The following is a 12,959-nucleotide window of genomic DNA, read 5'->3' on the forward strand; positions in this document are numbered from 1 at the left end:
TGTAGTGAAGATTTGCATTGCCCACTTGCTTGGTTGGCCAAAAAGTGCATATGCGTGTTTCCTTGAATATATTGCGGGAAACCACATACGCCATTTTTGGCCAAGGGCATCATTGTCAAAATTGGGCCGCATTTCCTGTGCTTAAAATGCGATTCCAATCTACATCTTGAAATATGTTTCCTGTAATCCTGCCTCGAATTATAGTCTTCCTCGTTTCTTTCCATCTACAGATTTTTGGACGATAGTTTTCCATTATAACTCTGCTGGTTTGTGAATTCCAGAGAACCTGAGCTCAGTTTTTCAACTCGCTTTGTTTGTGAGCTGGCCACAACCACGCAGGATTGCATCAGGCCATATCCGTCTTCTGCTGCAGCAGGCTGAGCATTTGGTTAAATATTCTTCGTGATGGGAAATTAGAGGGGCGTGTGCCCATCCAAATGCTTACAGCATGTCTCTCATTGGTTCCCCCTATTCCCTTTTAATCTCCACACAAATTGCAAACTGTGTGAAACAGGAGGTTATATGCACTGACTCTCTAAGTGGGGAGATTTATAGGAAAGTGGCTGGAATGGTGAACCCGAGCACAAGGAGAGATAAAAGAGGTGTATTGTAGAAAGCTCTCCAGGTCACACGTTGTCCCATCCTCTGGGTTTCCCATGCATGTTTTAGCTGTAATAAGATTCCCTGGACCCCAGACAGGTGGCACCCAAGGAATGTATTTCACACACTATTGCTTAAAAAGGTCTGCATTTGCTCACACAACCTCACCAATCCTCTCAGCCCCAAGTGTCCAGCCTTATGTCTCATCCAGCTGTGGGTGTAGATGTGGTCAGTCCCAATTGCATCAGAGTCCCTTAACAAATTCTGTAAGGACTTCGCTGTTTTTGCATTTTAGTTTGAAATTTATTTTTATAATTGGGTTGAGCTGATTTTCACTGCCGTGTTTAAGCCCCTCTATACACTCTTGATTCCCTTATGGAGACATATCAATACATAGGTATTAAGATTCTTACTAGTCAGAAATATTAATCTGCAGGGAATAGGGGATGTTGAGTTCAGTTCACTGAGCAAGGAGTAGGTCTTGTCTACTACACATGTGTTTTATGGAACGCTACCTGTGCTAATATCAAACTCTGGTTTTATGCATTAACCCACCTCACCTTTCCCCTTAAGCAGGCATAAGTGTGTTTTATTTTTTTTTCTAAATGTGAGACTCTGTTCTATTTTCTAATTCAGCTCATGTGTAGCCATGTTTACATTCCCTTCATAAGTGATATCTTATGATAAGTTTCTTTTTCTGTGTAACTTTTTTCCCTTAGAATCATCGTACCTTACTCCAGTCATTATGCTGCTACTGACTTTATGACATTGATTCCATGGCTGAGGGATATCCCATAGTACCTAAGTACCACAACTTCATTATCCACTTTTGTCTTTCCTGGGATATTTGTGGTGTACTGAAGTGCTTTTTATTGTAAACAAAGCAGCCCTAAACTTTGGGGTGGCTGTTTCTTGTTGATTTTCAGTTTTCCCAATGTATACGCCCATGAGTGGAAGTACCATAAACTCTTTAGCTCAGTTTTCAGATGTTTAAGGAAACACAGTGGACTTCTCCAGAGTGGCTCTTGGCAATTTACATCCCTCCTATCAGCGTAACAAGGCTCACTGTTCCACACGGCTCTGCTGTATTTCTAGATTTTACATTTTTTTTTGGATGTTCTGTTTCACCATTGGCAAATGAGACTTATTTGTAGTCCGGCTTTGCATTGCCCACTTGATTCGTTGGTCCAAAAGTGCGTATGCGTGTTTTCTTGAATATATTGAGGAAAAAACACATCCGCCCTTTTGGCCAAGGGCATCATTGTCGAAGTTGTGCCACATTTCCTGTGCTTAAAAGGTGATTCCTATTTACCTGTTCAAATATGATTCCTGCAGTCCTGCCTCAATTTCTGGTCCTCCTCGTTTCCCTCCCTCTACAGATTTTTGGATGATAGTTGTCCATTATAACTCGGAAAGTTTGTGAGTTCCTGACCTTGAGCTCCATTTTATAACTCGCTTTTTTTCTGAGCTTGCCACAGACCCGGAGGGTTGCTTTAGGCCTTCTCTGGTTTCTGGGGTGGCAGAATGAGGTTTGGGTTAACTCTTCTTCGTGATGGGAAATTAGAGTGCCATGTGCCCGTCCAAATGCTTACAGCAAATCTCTTATTACTTTCACCTCTTCCCATTCATTCTCCACACAATTTGTGAACAGTGTGAAACATGAGGTTAAATGTGCTCATTCTCCAAGACGGGAGATTTATAGTAAAGTGAGTGGAATGGCAAACCCGAGCACAAGGAGACAAAAAAGGAGAAGCGTTTTAGAAAGCTGTCCGGATCACATGCTGTCCCATCCGCTGGGTTTCCCATGCGTGTTTTAGCTGTCATAAGATTCCCTTGAATCTAGAGTGTTGTGACCCTTGGAATGGGTTGCATGCATTATTGCTTTAAATGGTCTGCATTTGCTCACAATCTCACCAATGCTCTCAACCCCAAGTGTCCAAAGTTATGTCTCATCCCCCTGTGGGTGTAGATGTGGTCAATCCAGGTTGCTTCAGAGCTCCTGAATGAATTTCGTAAGAATTTTGTTGTTTTTGTGTATTGTTTTTGAAATTAATTTTTATAATGGAGTTGAGCTGATTTTCCCTGCCGTGTTTATGCTATTCTATACACGTTTGATTCCCTTACGGACATATTTGAATACATAGGAATTAAACTTCATACTAGTCAGATATATTCCTCTGCAGGGAAAAGGGGATGTTGAGTCCAGTTCACTGAGCAAGGAGTAGGTCTTGTCTATTACACGTTTGGTTTATGGAACTGTACGTGTGCTAATATCAAACTCGGGTGTTTTGCATCACCCCACCTCACCTTTCGCTTTTAGCAGATATAAGAGTTTTTTTTTTCTAAATATGAGACTCTGTTCTGTTTTCTAATTCAGCTCATGTGTAGACATGTTTACATTCCCTTTATAAGTGATATCTTATGATAAGTTCCTTTTTCTGTGTTACTTATTTCACTTAGAAACATCGTACCTAAATCCAGTCATTATGCTGCTACTGGCTTTATGACATTGATTCCATGGCTGAGGGATTTCCCATAGTATATAAGTACCACAACTTTTTTCTTTCCTGGGATATTTAAGGTTTACTGAAGTCATTTTTCTTATAAACGGAGCCACCCTAAACATTGGTGTTGCTGTTTCTCGTTGATTTTCTGTTTGCCCAATGTATTAGCCCATGAGTGGAAGTACCCTAGGCTCTGTAGCTCCGTTTTTAGATGTTTCTGGAAACACCATGGACTTCTCCAGAGTGGCTCTTGTCAATTTACATCCCGCACATCATTGTCAAAACACTCCCTGTTCCACACATCTGTGCTGCCTTTCTAGTTTTTACAATTCTTTTGGATGTTCTGTTTAACCGGTTGGAAATGAGACTGCTTTGTAGTGAGGATTTGCATTGCCCACTTGCTTGGTTGGCCAAAAAGGGTATATGCGGGTTTCCTTGAATATATTGCAGGAAACCACATATGCCATTTTTGGCCAAGTGCATCCTTGTCAAAATTGGGCCGCATTTCCTGTGCTTAAAATGCAATTCCAATCTACTTCTTGAAATATGTTTGATGTAATCCTACCTCGAATTTAAGTCTTCCTCGTTTCCTTCCATCTACAGACTTTTGGACGATAGTTGTCCATTATAACTCTGCAGTTTTGTGAATTCCAGAGAACCTGAGCTCAGTTTTTCAACTCGCTTTGTTTGTGAGCTGGCCACAAACCCACAGGTTTGCGTCAGGCCATATCCGTGTTCTGCTGCAGCAGGCTGAGCATTTGGTTAAATATTCTTCATGATGGGAAATTAGAGGGGCGTGTGCCCATCCAAATGCGTACAGCATGTCTCTAATTGGTTCCACTATTCCCTTTTAATCTCCACACAACTTGCAAACTGTGTGAAACAGGAGGTTAAAGGCACTGACTCTCTAAGCGGGCAGATTTATAGTTCAGTGCCTGGAATGGTGAACCGGAGCACAAGGAGAGGATAAAGGAGGTGTATTTTAGAAAGATGTCCGGGTCACATGTTGTCCCATCCTCTGGGTTTCCCATGCATGTTTTAGCTGTAATAAGATTCCCTGGACCCCAGAGAGTTGGGACTCATGGAATAGGTTGCACACATTATTGCTTTAAATGGTCTGCATTTGCTCACACAACCTCACCAATCCTCTCAGCCCCAAGTGTCCAGCCTTATGTCTCATCCAGCTGTGGGTGTAGATGTGGTCAGTCCCAATTGCATCAGAGGCCCTTAACAAATTCTGTAAGGATTTCGCTGTTTTTGTGTTTTAGTTTGTAATTTATTTTTATAATGTTGTAGAGCTGATTTTCACTGCCATGTTTAAGCCACTCTATACACTCTTGATTCCCTTATGGAGACATATCAATACAGAGGTATTAAGATTCTTACTAGTCAGATATATTAATCTGCAGGGAATAGGGGATATTGAGTTCAGTTCACTGAGCAAGGAGTAGGTCTTGTCTACTACACATGTGTTTTATGGAACGCTACCTGTGCTAATATCAAACTCTGGTTTTATGCATCAACCCACCTCACCTTTCCCCTTAAGCAGGCATAAGTGTGTTTTATTATTTTTCTAAATGTGAGACTCTGTTCTGTTTTCTAATTTAGCACATTGGTAGCCATGTTTACATTCCCTTCATAAGTGATATCTTATGATAAGTTTCTTTTTCTGTGTAACTTTTTTCCCTTAGAATCATCGTACCTTACTCCAGTCATTATGCTGCTACTGACTTTATGACATTGATTCCATGGCTGAGGGATATCCCATAGTACGTAAGTACCACAACTTCTTTATCCACTTTTGTCTTTCCTGGGATATTTGTGGTGTACTGAAGTGCATTGTTTTGTAAACAAAGCAGCCCTAAACTTTGGGGTGGCTGTTTCTTGTTGATTTTCAGTTTTCCCAATGTATACGCCCATGAGTGGAAGTGCCCTAAACTCTTTAGCTCAGTTTTCAGATGTTTAAGGAAACACAGTGGACTTCTCCAGAGTGGCTCTTGGCAATTTACATCCCTCCTATCAGCGTAACAAGGCTCACTGTTCCACACGGCTCTGCTCTATTTCTAGATTTTACATTTTTTTTGGATGTTCTGTTTCTCCATTGGCAAATGAGACTTATTTGTAGTTCAGCTTTGCATTCCCCACTTGGTTCGTTGGTCAAAAAGTGCATATGCGTGTTTTCTTGAATATATTGTGGAAAAATCGCATCTGCCCGTTTGGCCAAGGGCATCATTGTCGAAGTTGTGACACATTTCCTGTGCTTAAAAGGCGATTACTATCTACCTCTTCAAATATGTTTCCTGCAGTCCTGCCTCAATTTCTGGTCCTCCTCGTTTCCTTCCCTCTACAGATTTTTGGACGATAGTTATCCATTATAACTCTGAAAGTTTGTGAATTCCTGAGACCCTGAGCTCCATTTTTTAACTCGCTTTTTTTCTGAGCTTGCCACAGACCCGTAGGATTGCTTCAGGCCCTATCTGGGTTCTGGGGTGGCAGAATGAGTTTTTGTTTAACTCTTCTTCGTGATGGGAAATTAGATTGCCATGTGCCCGTCCAAATGCTTACAGCAAATCTCTTATTACTTCCACCTCTTCCCATTCATTCTCCACACAATTTGTGAACAGTGTGAAACATGAGGTTAAATGTGCTCATTCTCCAAGACGGGAGATTTATAGTAAAGTGAGTGGAATGGCAAACCCGAGCACAAGGAGACAAAAAAGGAGAAGCGTTTTAGAAAGCTGTCCGGATCACATGCTGTCCCATCCGCTGTGTTTCCCATGCGTGTTTTAGCTGTCATAAGATTCCCTTGAATCTAGAGTGTTGTGACCCTTGGAATGGGTTGCATGCATTATTGCTTTAAATGGTCTGCATTTGCTCACAATCTCACCAATGCTCTCAACCCCAAGTGTCCAACGTTATGTCTCATCCACCTGTGGGTGTAGATGGGGTCAATCCAGGTTGCTTCGGAGCTCCTGAATGAATTTCATAAGAATTTTGTTGTTTTTGTGTATTGTTTTTGAAATTAATTTTTATAATGGGGTTGAGCTGATTTTCCCTGCCGTGTTTATGCCATTCTATACACGTTTGATTCCCTTACGGACATATTTGAATACATAGGAATTAAACTTCATACTAGTCAGATATATTCCTCTGCAGGGAAAAGGGGATGTTGAGTCCAGTTCACTGAGCAAGGAGTAGGTCTTGTCTATTACACGTTTGGTTTATGGAACTGTACGTGTGCTAATATCAAACTCGGGTGTTTTGCATCACCCCACCTCACCTTTCGCTTTTAGCAGATATAAGAGTTTTTTTTTCTAAATGTGAGACTCTGTTCTGTTTTGTAATTCAGCTCATGTGTAGACATGTTTACATTCCCTTTATAAGTGATATCTTATGATAAGTTCCTTTTTCTGTGTTACTTATTTCACTTAGAAACATCGTACCTAAATGCAGTCATTATGCTGCTACTGGCTTTATGACATTGATTCCATGGCTGAGGGATTTCCCATAGTATATAAGTACCACAACTTTTTTCTTTCCTGGGATATTTAAGGTTTACTGAAGTCATTTTTCTTATAAACGGAGCCGCCCTAAACATTGGTGTTGCTGTTTCTTGTTGATTTTCTGTTTGCCCAATGTATTAGCCCATGAGTGGAAGTACCCTAGGCTCTGTAGCTCTGTTTTTAGATGTTTCTGGAAACACCATGGACTTCTCCAGAGTGGCTCTTGTCAATTTACATCCCACACATCATTGTCAAAAGACTCCCTGTTCCACACATCTGTGCTGCCTTTCTAGTTTTTACAATTCTTTTGGATATTCTGTTTAACCGGTTGGAAATGAGACTGCTTTGTAGTGAGGATTTGCATTGCCCACTTGCTTGGTTGGCCAAAAAGGGTATATGCGTGTTTCCTTGAATATATTGCGGGAAACCACATTTGCCATCTTTGGCCAAGTGCATCCTTGTCAAAATTGGGCCGCATTTCTTGTGCTTAAAATGCAATTCCAATCTACTTCTTGAAATATGTTTGATGTAATCCTACCTCGAATTTAAGTCTTCCTCGTTTCCTTCCATCTACAGATTTTTGGACGATAGTTCTCCATTATAACTCTGCAGGTTTGTGAATTCCAGAGAACCTGAGCTCAGTTTTTCAACTCGCTTTGTTTGTGAGCTGGCCACAAACCCACAGGATTGCGTCAGGCCATATCCGTGTTCTGCTGCAGCAGGCTGAGCATTTGGTAAAATATTCTTCATGATGGGAAATTAGGTGGGAGTGTCTTCCTAATACTTATGTATTGATATGTCTCCATAAGGGAATCAAGAGTTTATAGAGTGGCTTAAACATGGCAGTGAAAATCAGCTCTACAACATTATAAAAATAAATTACAAACTAAAACACAAAAACAGCGAAATCCTTACAGAATTTGTTAAGGGCCTCTGATGCAATAGGGACTGACCACATCTACACCCACAGCTGGATGAGACATTAGGCTGGACACTTGGGGCTGAGATGATTGGTGAGGTTGTGTGAGCAAATGCAGTCCATTTAAAGCAATAATGTGTGCAACCTATTCCATGAGTCCCAACTCTCTGGGGTCCAGGGAATCTTATTACAGCTAAAACATGCATGGGAAACCCAGAGGATGGGACAACATGTGACCCGACATCTTTCTAAAATACACCTCCTTTATCCTCTCCTTGTGCTCGGGTTCACCATTCCAGGCACTTAACTATAAATCTGCCCGCATACAGAGTCAGTGCCTTTAACCTCCTGTTTCACACAGTTTGCAAGTTGTGTGGAGATTAAAAGGGAATAGGGGAACCAATTAGAGACATGCTGTAAGCATTTGGATAACTTCTTTATCCACTTTTGTCTTTCCTGGGATATTTGTGGTGTACTGAAGTGCATTTTTTTGTAAACAAAGCAGCCCTAAACTTTGGGGTGGCTGTTTCTTGTTGATTTTCAGTTTTCCCAATGTATACGCCCATGAGTGGAAGTGCCCTAAACTCTTTAGCTCAGTTTTCAGATGTTTAAGGAAACACAGTGGTCTTCTACAGAGTGGCTCTTGGCAATTTACATCCCTCCTATCAGCATAACAAGGCTCACTGTTCCACAGGGCTCTGCTGTATTTCTAGATTTTACATTTTTTTTGGATGTTCTGTTTCACCATTGGCAAATGAGACTTATTTGTAGTTCAGCTTTGCATTCCCCACTTGGTTCATTGGTCAAAAAGTGCATATGCGTGTTTTCTTGAATATATTGAGGAAAAAACGCATCCGCCCGTTTGGCCAAGGGCATCATTGTCGAAGTTGTGACACATTTCCTGTGCTTAAAAGGCGATTACTATCTACCTCTTCAAATATGTTTCCTGCAGTCCTGCCTCAATTTCTGGTCCTCCTCGTTTCCTTCCCTCTACAGATTTTTGGACGATAGTTATCCATTATAACTCTGAAAGTTTGTGAATTCCTGAGACCCTGAGCTCTACTTTTTAACTCGCTTTTTTTTCTGAGCTTGCCACAGACCCGTAGGATTGCTTCAGGCCCTATCTGGGTTCTGGGGTGGCAGAATGAGTTTTGGGTTAACTCTTCTTCGTGATGGGAAACTAGAGTGCCATGTGCCCGTCCAAGTGCTTACAGCAAATCTCTTATTACTTCCACTTCTTCCCATTCATCCTCCACACAATTTGTGAACAGTGTGAAACATGAGGTTAAATGTGCTGATTCTCCAAGATGGGAGATTTATAGTAAAGTGAGTGGAATGGCAAAGCCGAGCACAAGGAGACAAAAAAGGAGAAGCGTTTTAGAAGGCTGTCCGGATCACACGCTGCCCCAACCTCTGGGTTTCCCATGCGTGTTTTAGCTGTCATAAGATTCCCTTGAATCTAGAGTGTTGTGACTTTTGGAATGGGTTGCATGCATTATTGCTTTAAGTGGTCTGCATTTGCTCACAACCTCACCAATGCTCTCAGCCCCAAGTGTCCAACGTTATGTCTCATCCACCTGTGGGTGTAGATGGGGTCAATCCAGGTTGCTTCAGAGCTCCTGAATGAATTTCATAAGAATTTTGTTGTTTTTGTGTATTGTTTTTTAAATTAATTTTTATAATGGGGTTGAGCTGATTTTCCCTGCCGTGTTTATGCCACTCTATACACGTTTGATTCCCTTACGGACATATTTGCATACATAGGAATTAAACTTCATACTAGTCAGATATATTCCTCTGCAGGGAATAGGGGATGATGAGTCCAGTTCACTGAGCAAGGAGTAGGTCTTGTCTATTACACGTTTGGTTTATGGAACTATACGTGTGCTAATATCAAACTCGGGTGTTTTGCACACTCCACCTCACCTTGCGCTTTAAGCAGATATAAGAGCTTTTTTTTTCTAAATGTGAGACTCTGTTCTGTTTTCTAATTCAGCTCGTGTGTAGCCATGTTTACAATCCCTTCATAAGTGATATCTTATGATGAGTTTCTTTTTCTGTGTTACTTATTTCACTTAGAAACATTGTACCTAAATCCAGTCATTATGCTGCTACTGGCTTTATGACATTGATTCCATAGCTGAGGGATTTCCCGTAGTATATAAGTACCACAACATTTTTCTTTCCTGGGATATTTAAGGTTTACTGAAGTCCTTTTTCTTATAAACGGAGTAGCCCTAAACATTGGTGTTGCTGTTTCTTGTTGATTTTCTGTTTGCCCAATGTATTAGCCCATGAGTGGTAGTACCCTAGGCTCGGTAGCTCTGTTTTTAGATGTTTCAGGAAACACCATGGACTTCTCCAGAGTGGCTCTTGTCAATTTACATCCCTTTCATCATTGTCAAAAGACTCCCTGTTCCACACATCTGTGCTTCCTTTCTAGTTTTTACAATTCTTTTGGATGTTCTGTTTAACCGGTTGGAAATGAGACTACTTTGTAGTGAGGATTTGCATTGCCCACTTGCTTGGTTGGCCAAAAAGGGTATATGCGGGTTTCCTTGAATATATTGCGGGAAACCACATATGCCATTTTTGGCGAAGGGCATCATTGTCAAAACTGGGCCGCATTTCCTGTGCTTAAAATGCAATTCCAATCTACTTCTTGAAATATGTTTCCTGTAATCCTGCCTCGAATTAAAGTCTTCCTCATTTCCTTCCATCTACACATTTTTGGACGATAGTTGTCCATTATAATTCTGCAGGTTTGTGAATTCCAGAGAACATGAGCTGAGTTTTTCAACTGGCTTTGTTTGTGAGCTGGCCACAAACACACAGGATTGCGTCAGGCCATATCCGTGTTCTGCTGCAGCAGGTTGAGCATTTGGTTAAATATTCTTCGTGATGGGAAATTAGAGGGGCGTGTGCCCATCCAAATGCTTACAGCATGTCTCTAATTGGTTCCCCTATTCCCTTTTAATCTCCACACAAATTGCAAACTGTGTGAAAAAGGAGGTTATATGCACTGACTCTCTAAGCGTGGAGATTTATAGGTAAGTGGCTGGAATGGTGAACCCGAGCACAAGGAGAGGATAAAAGAGGTGTATTGTAGAAAGCTCTCCCGGTCACACGTTGTCCCATCTTCTGGGTTTCCCATGCATGTTTTAGCTGTAATAAGATTCCCTGGACCCCAGACGGGTGGCACCCAAGGAATGTGTTGCACACATTATTGCTTAAAAAGGTCTGCATTTGCTCACACAACCTCACCAATCCTCTCAGCCCCAAGTGTCCAGCCAAATGTCTCATCCAGCTGTGGGTGTAGATGTGGTCAGTCCCAATTGCATCAGAGGCCCTTAACAAATTCTGTAAGGATTTCGCTGTTTTTGTGTTTTAGTTTGTAATTTATTTTTATAATGTTGTAGAGCTGATTTTCACTGCCATGTTTAAGCCACTCTATACACTCTTGATTCCCTTATGGAGACATATCAATACAGAGGTATTAAGATTCTTACTAGTCAGATATATTAATCTGCAGGGAATAGGGGATGTTGAGTTCAGTTCACTGAGCAAGGAGTAGGTCTTGTCTACTACACATGTGTTTTATGGAACGCTAACTGTGCTAATATCAAACTCTGGTTTTATGCATCAACCCACCTCACCTTTCCCCTTAAGCAGGCATAAGTGTGTTTTATTATTTTTCTAAATGTGAGACTCTGTTCTGTTTTCTAATTTAGCACATTGGTAGCCATGTTTACATTCCCTTCATAAGTGATATCTTATGATAAGTTTCTTTTTCTGTGTAACTTTTTTCCCTTAGAATCATCGTACCTTACTCCAGTCATTATGCTGCTACTGACTTTATGACATTGATTCCATGGCTGAGGGATATCCCATAGTACGTAAGTACCACAACTTCTTTATCCACTTTTGTCTTTCCTGGGATATTTGTGGTGTACTGAAGTGCATTGTTTTGTAAACAAAGCAGCCCTAAACTTTGTGGTGGCTGTTTCTTGTTGATTTTCAGTTTTCCCAATGTATACGCCCATGAGTGGAAGTGCCCTAAACTCTTTAGCTCAGTTTACAGATGTTTAAGGAAACACAGTGGACTTCTCCAGAGTGGCTCTTGGCAATTTACATCCCTCCTATCAGCGTAACAAGGCTCACTGTTCCACACGGCTCTGCTGTATTTCTAGATTTTACATTTTTTTGGATGTTCTGTTTCACCATTGGCAAATGAGACTTATTTGTAGTACAGCTTTGCATTCCCCACTTGGTTCGTTGGTCAAAAAGTGCATATGCGTGTTTTCTTGAATATATTGAGGAAAAAACTCATCCGCCCATTTCGCCAAGGTCATCATTGTCGAATTTGTGACACAGTTCCTGTGCTTAAAAGGCGATAACTATCTACCTCTTCAAATATGTTTCCTGCAGTCCTGCCACAATTTCTGGTCCTCCTCGTTTCCTTCCCTCTACAGATTTTTGGACGATAGTTATCCATTATAACTCTGAAAGTTTGTGAATTCCTGAGACCCTGAGCTCCATTTTTTAACTCGCTTTTTTTCTGAGCTTGCCACAGACCCGTAGGATTGCTTCAGGCCCTATCTGGGTTCTGGGGTGGCAGAATGAGTTTTGGGTTAACTCTTCTTCGTGATGGGAAATTAGAGTGCCATGTGCCCGTCCAAATGCTTACAGCAAATCTCTTATTACTTCCAACTCTTCCCATTCATTCTCCACACAATTTGTGAACAGTGTGAAACATGAGGTTAAATGTGCTGATTCTCCAAGACGGGAGATTTATAGTAAAGTGAGTGGAATGGCAAACCCGAACACAAGGAGACAAAAAAGGAGAAGCGTTTTAGAAAGCTGTCCGGATCACATGCTGTCCCATCCGCTGGGTTTCCCATGCGTGTTTTAGCTGTCATAAGATTCCCTTGAATCTAGAGTGTTGTGACCCTTGGAATGGGTTGCATGCATTATTGCTTTAAATGGTCTGCATTTGCTCACAATCTCACCAATGCTCTCAACCCCAAGGGTCCAACGTTATGTCTCATCCACCTGTGGGTGTAGATGGGGTCAATCCAGTTTGCCGCAGAGCTCCTGAATGAATTTCGTAAGAATTTTGTTGTTTTTGTGTATTGTTTTTGAAATTAATTTCTATAATGGGGTTGAGCTGATTTTCCCTGCCGTGTTTATGCCATTCTACACACGTTTGATTCCCTTACGGACATATTTGAATACATAGGAATTAAACTTCATACTAGTCAGATATATTCCTCTGCAGGGAAAAGGGGATGTTGAGTCCAGTTCACTGAGCAAGGAGTAGGTCTTGTCTATTATACGTGTGGTTTATGGAACTGTACGTGTGCTAATATCAAACTCGGGTGTTTTGCATCACCCCACCTCACCTTTCGCTTTTAGCAGATATATAGAGTTTTT

Source organism: Mesoplodon densirostris, unplaced genomic scaffold (genome assembly GCF_025265405.1).
Source record: "Mesoplodon densirostris isolate mMesDen1 unplaced genomic scaffold, mMesDen1 primary haplotype scaffold_46, whole genome shotgun sequence".
Classification (NCBI taxonomy): domain Eukaryota; kingdom Metazoa; phylum Chordata; class Mammalia; order Artiodactyla; family Ziphiidae; genus Mesoplodon; species Mesoplodon densirostris.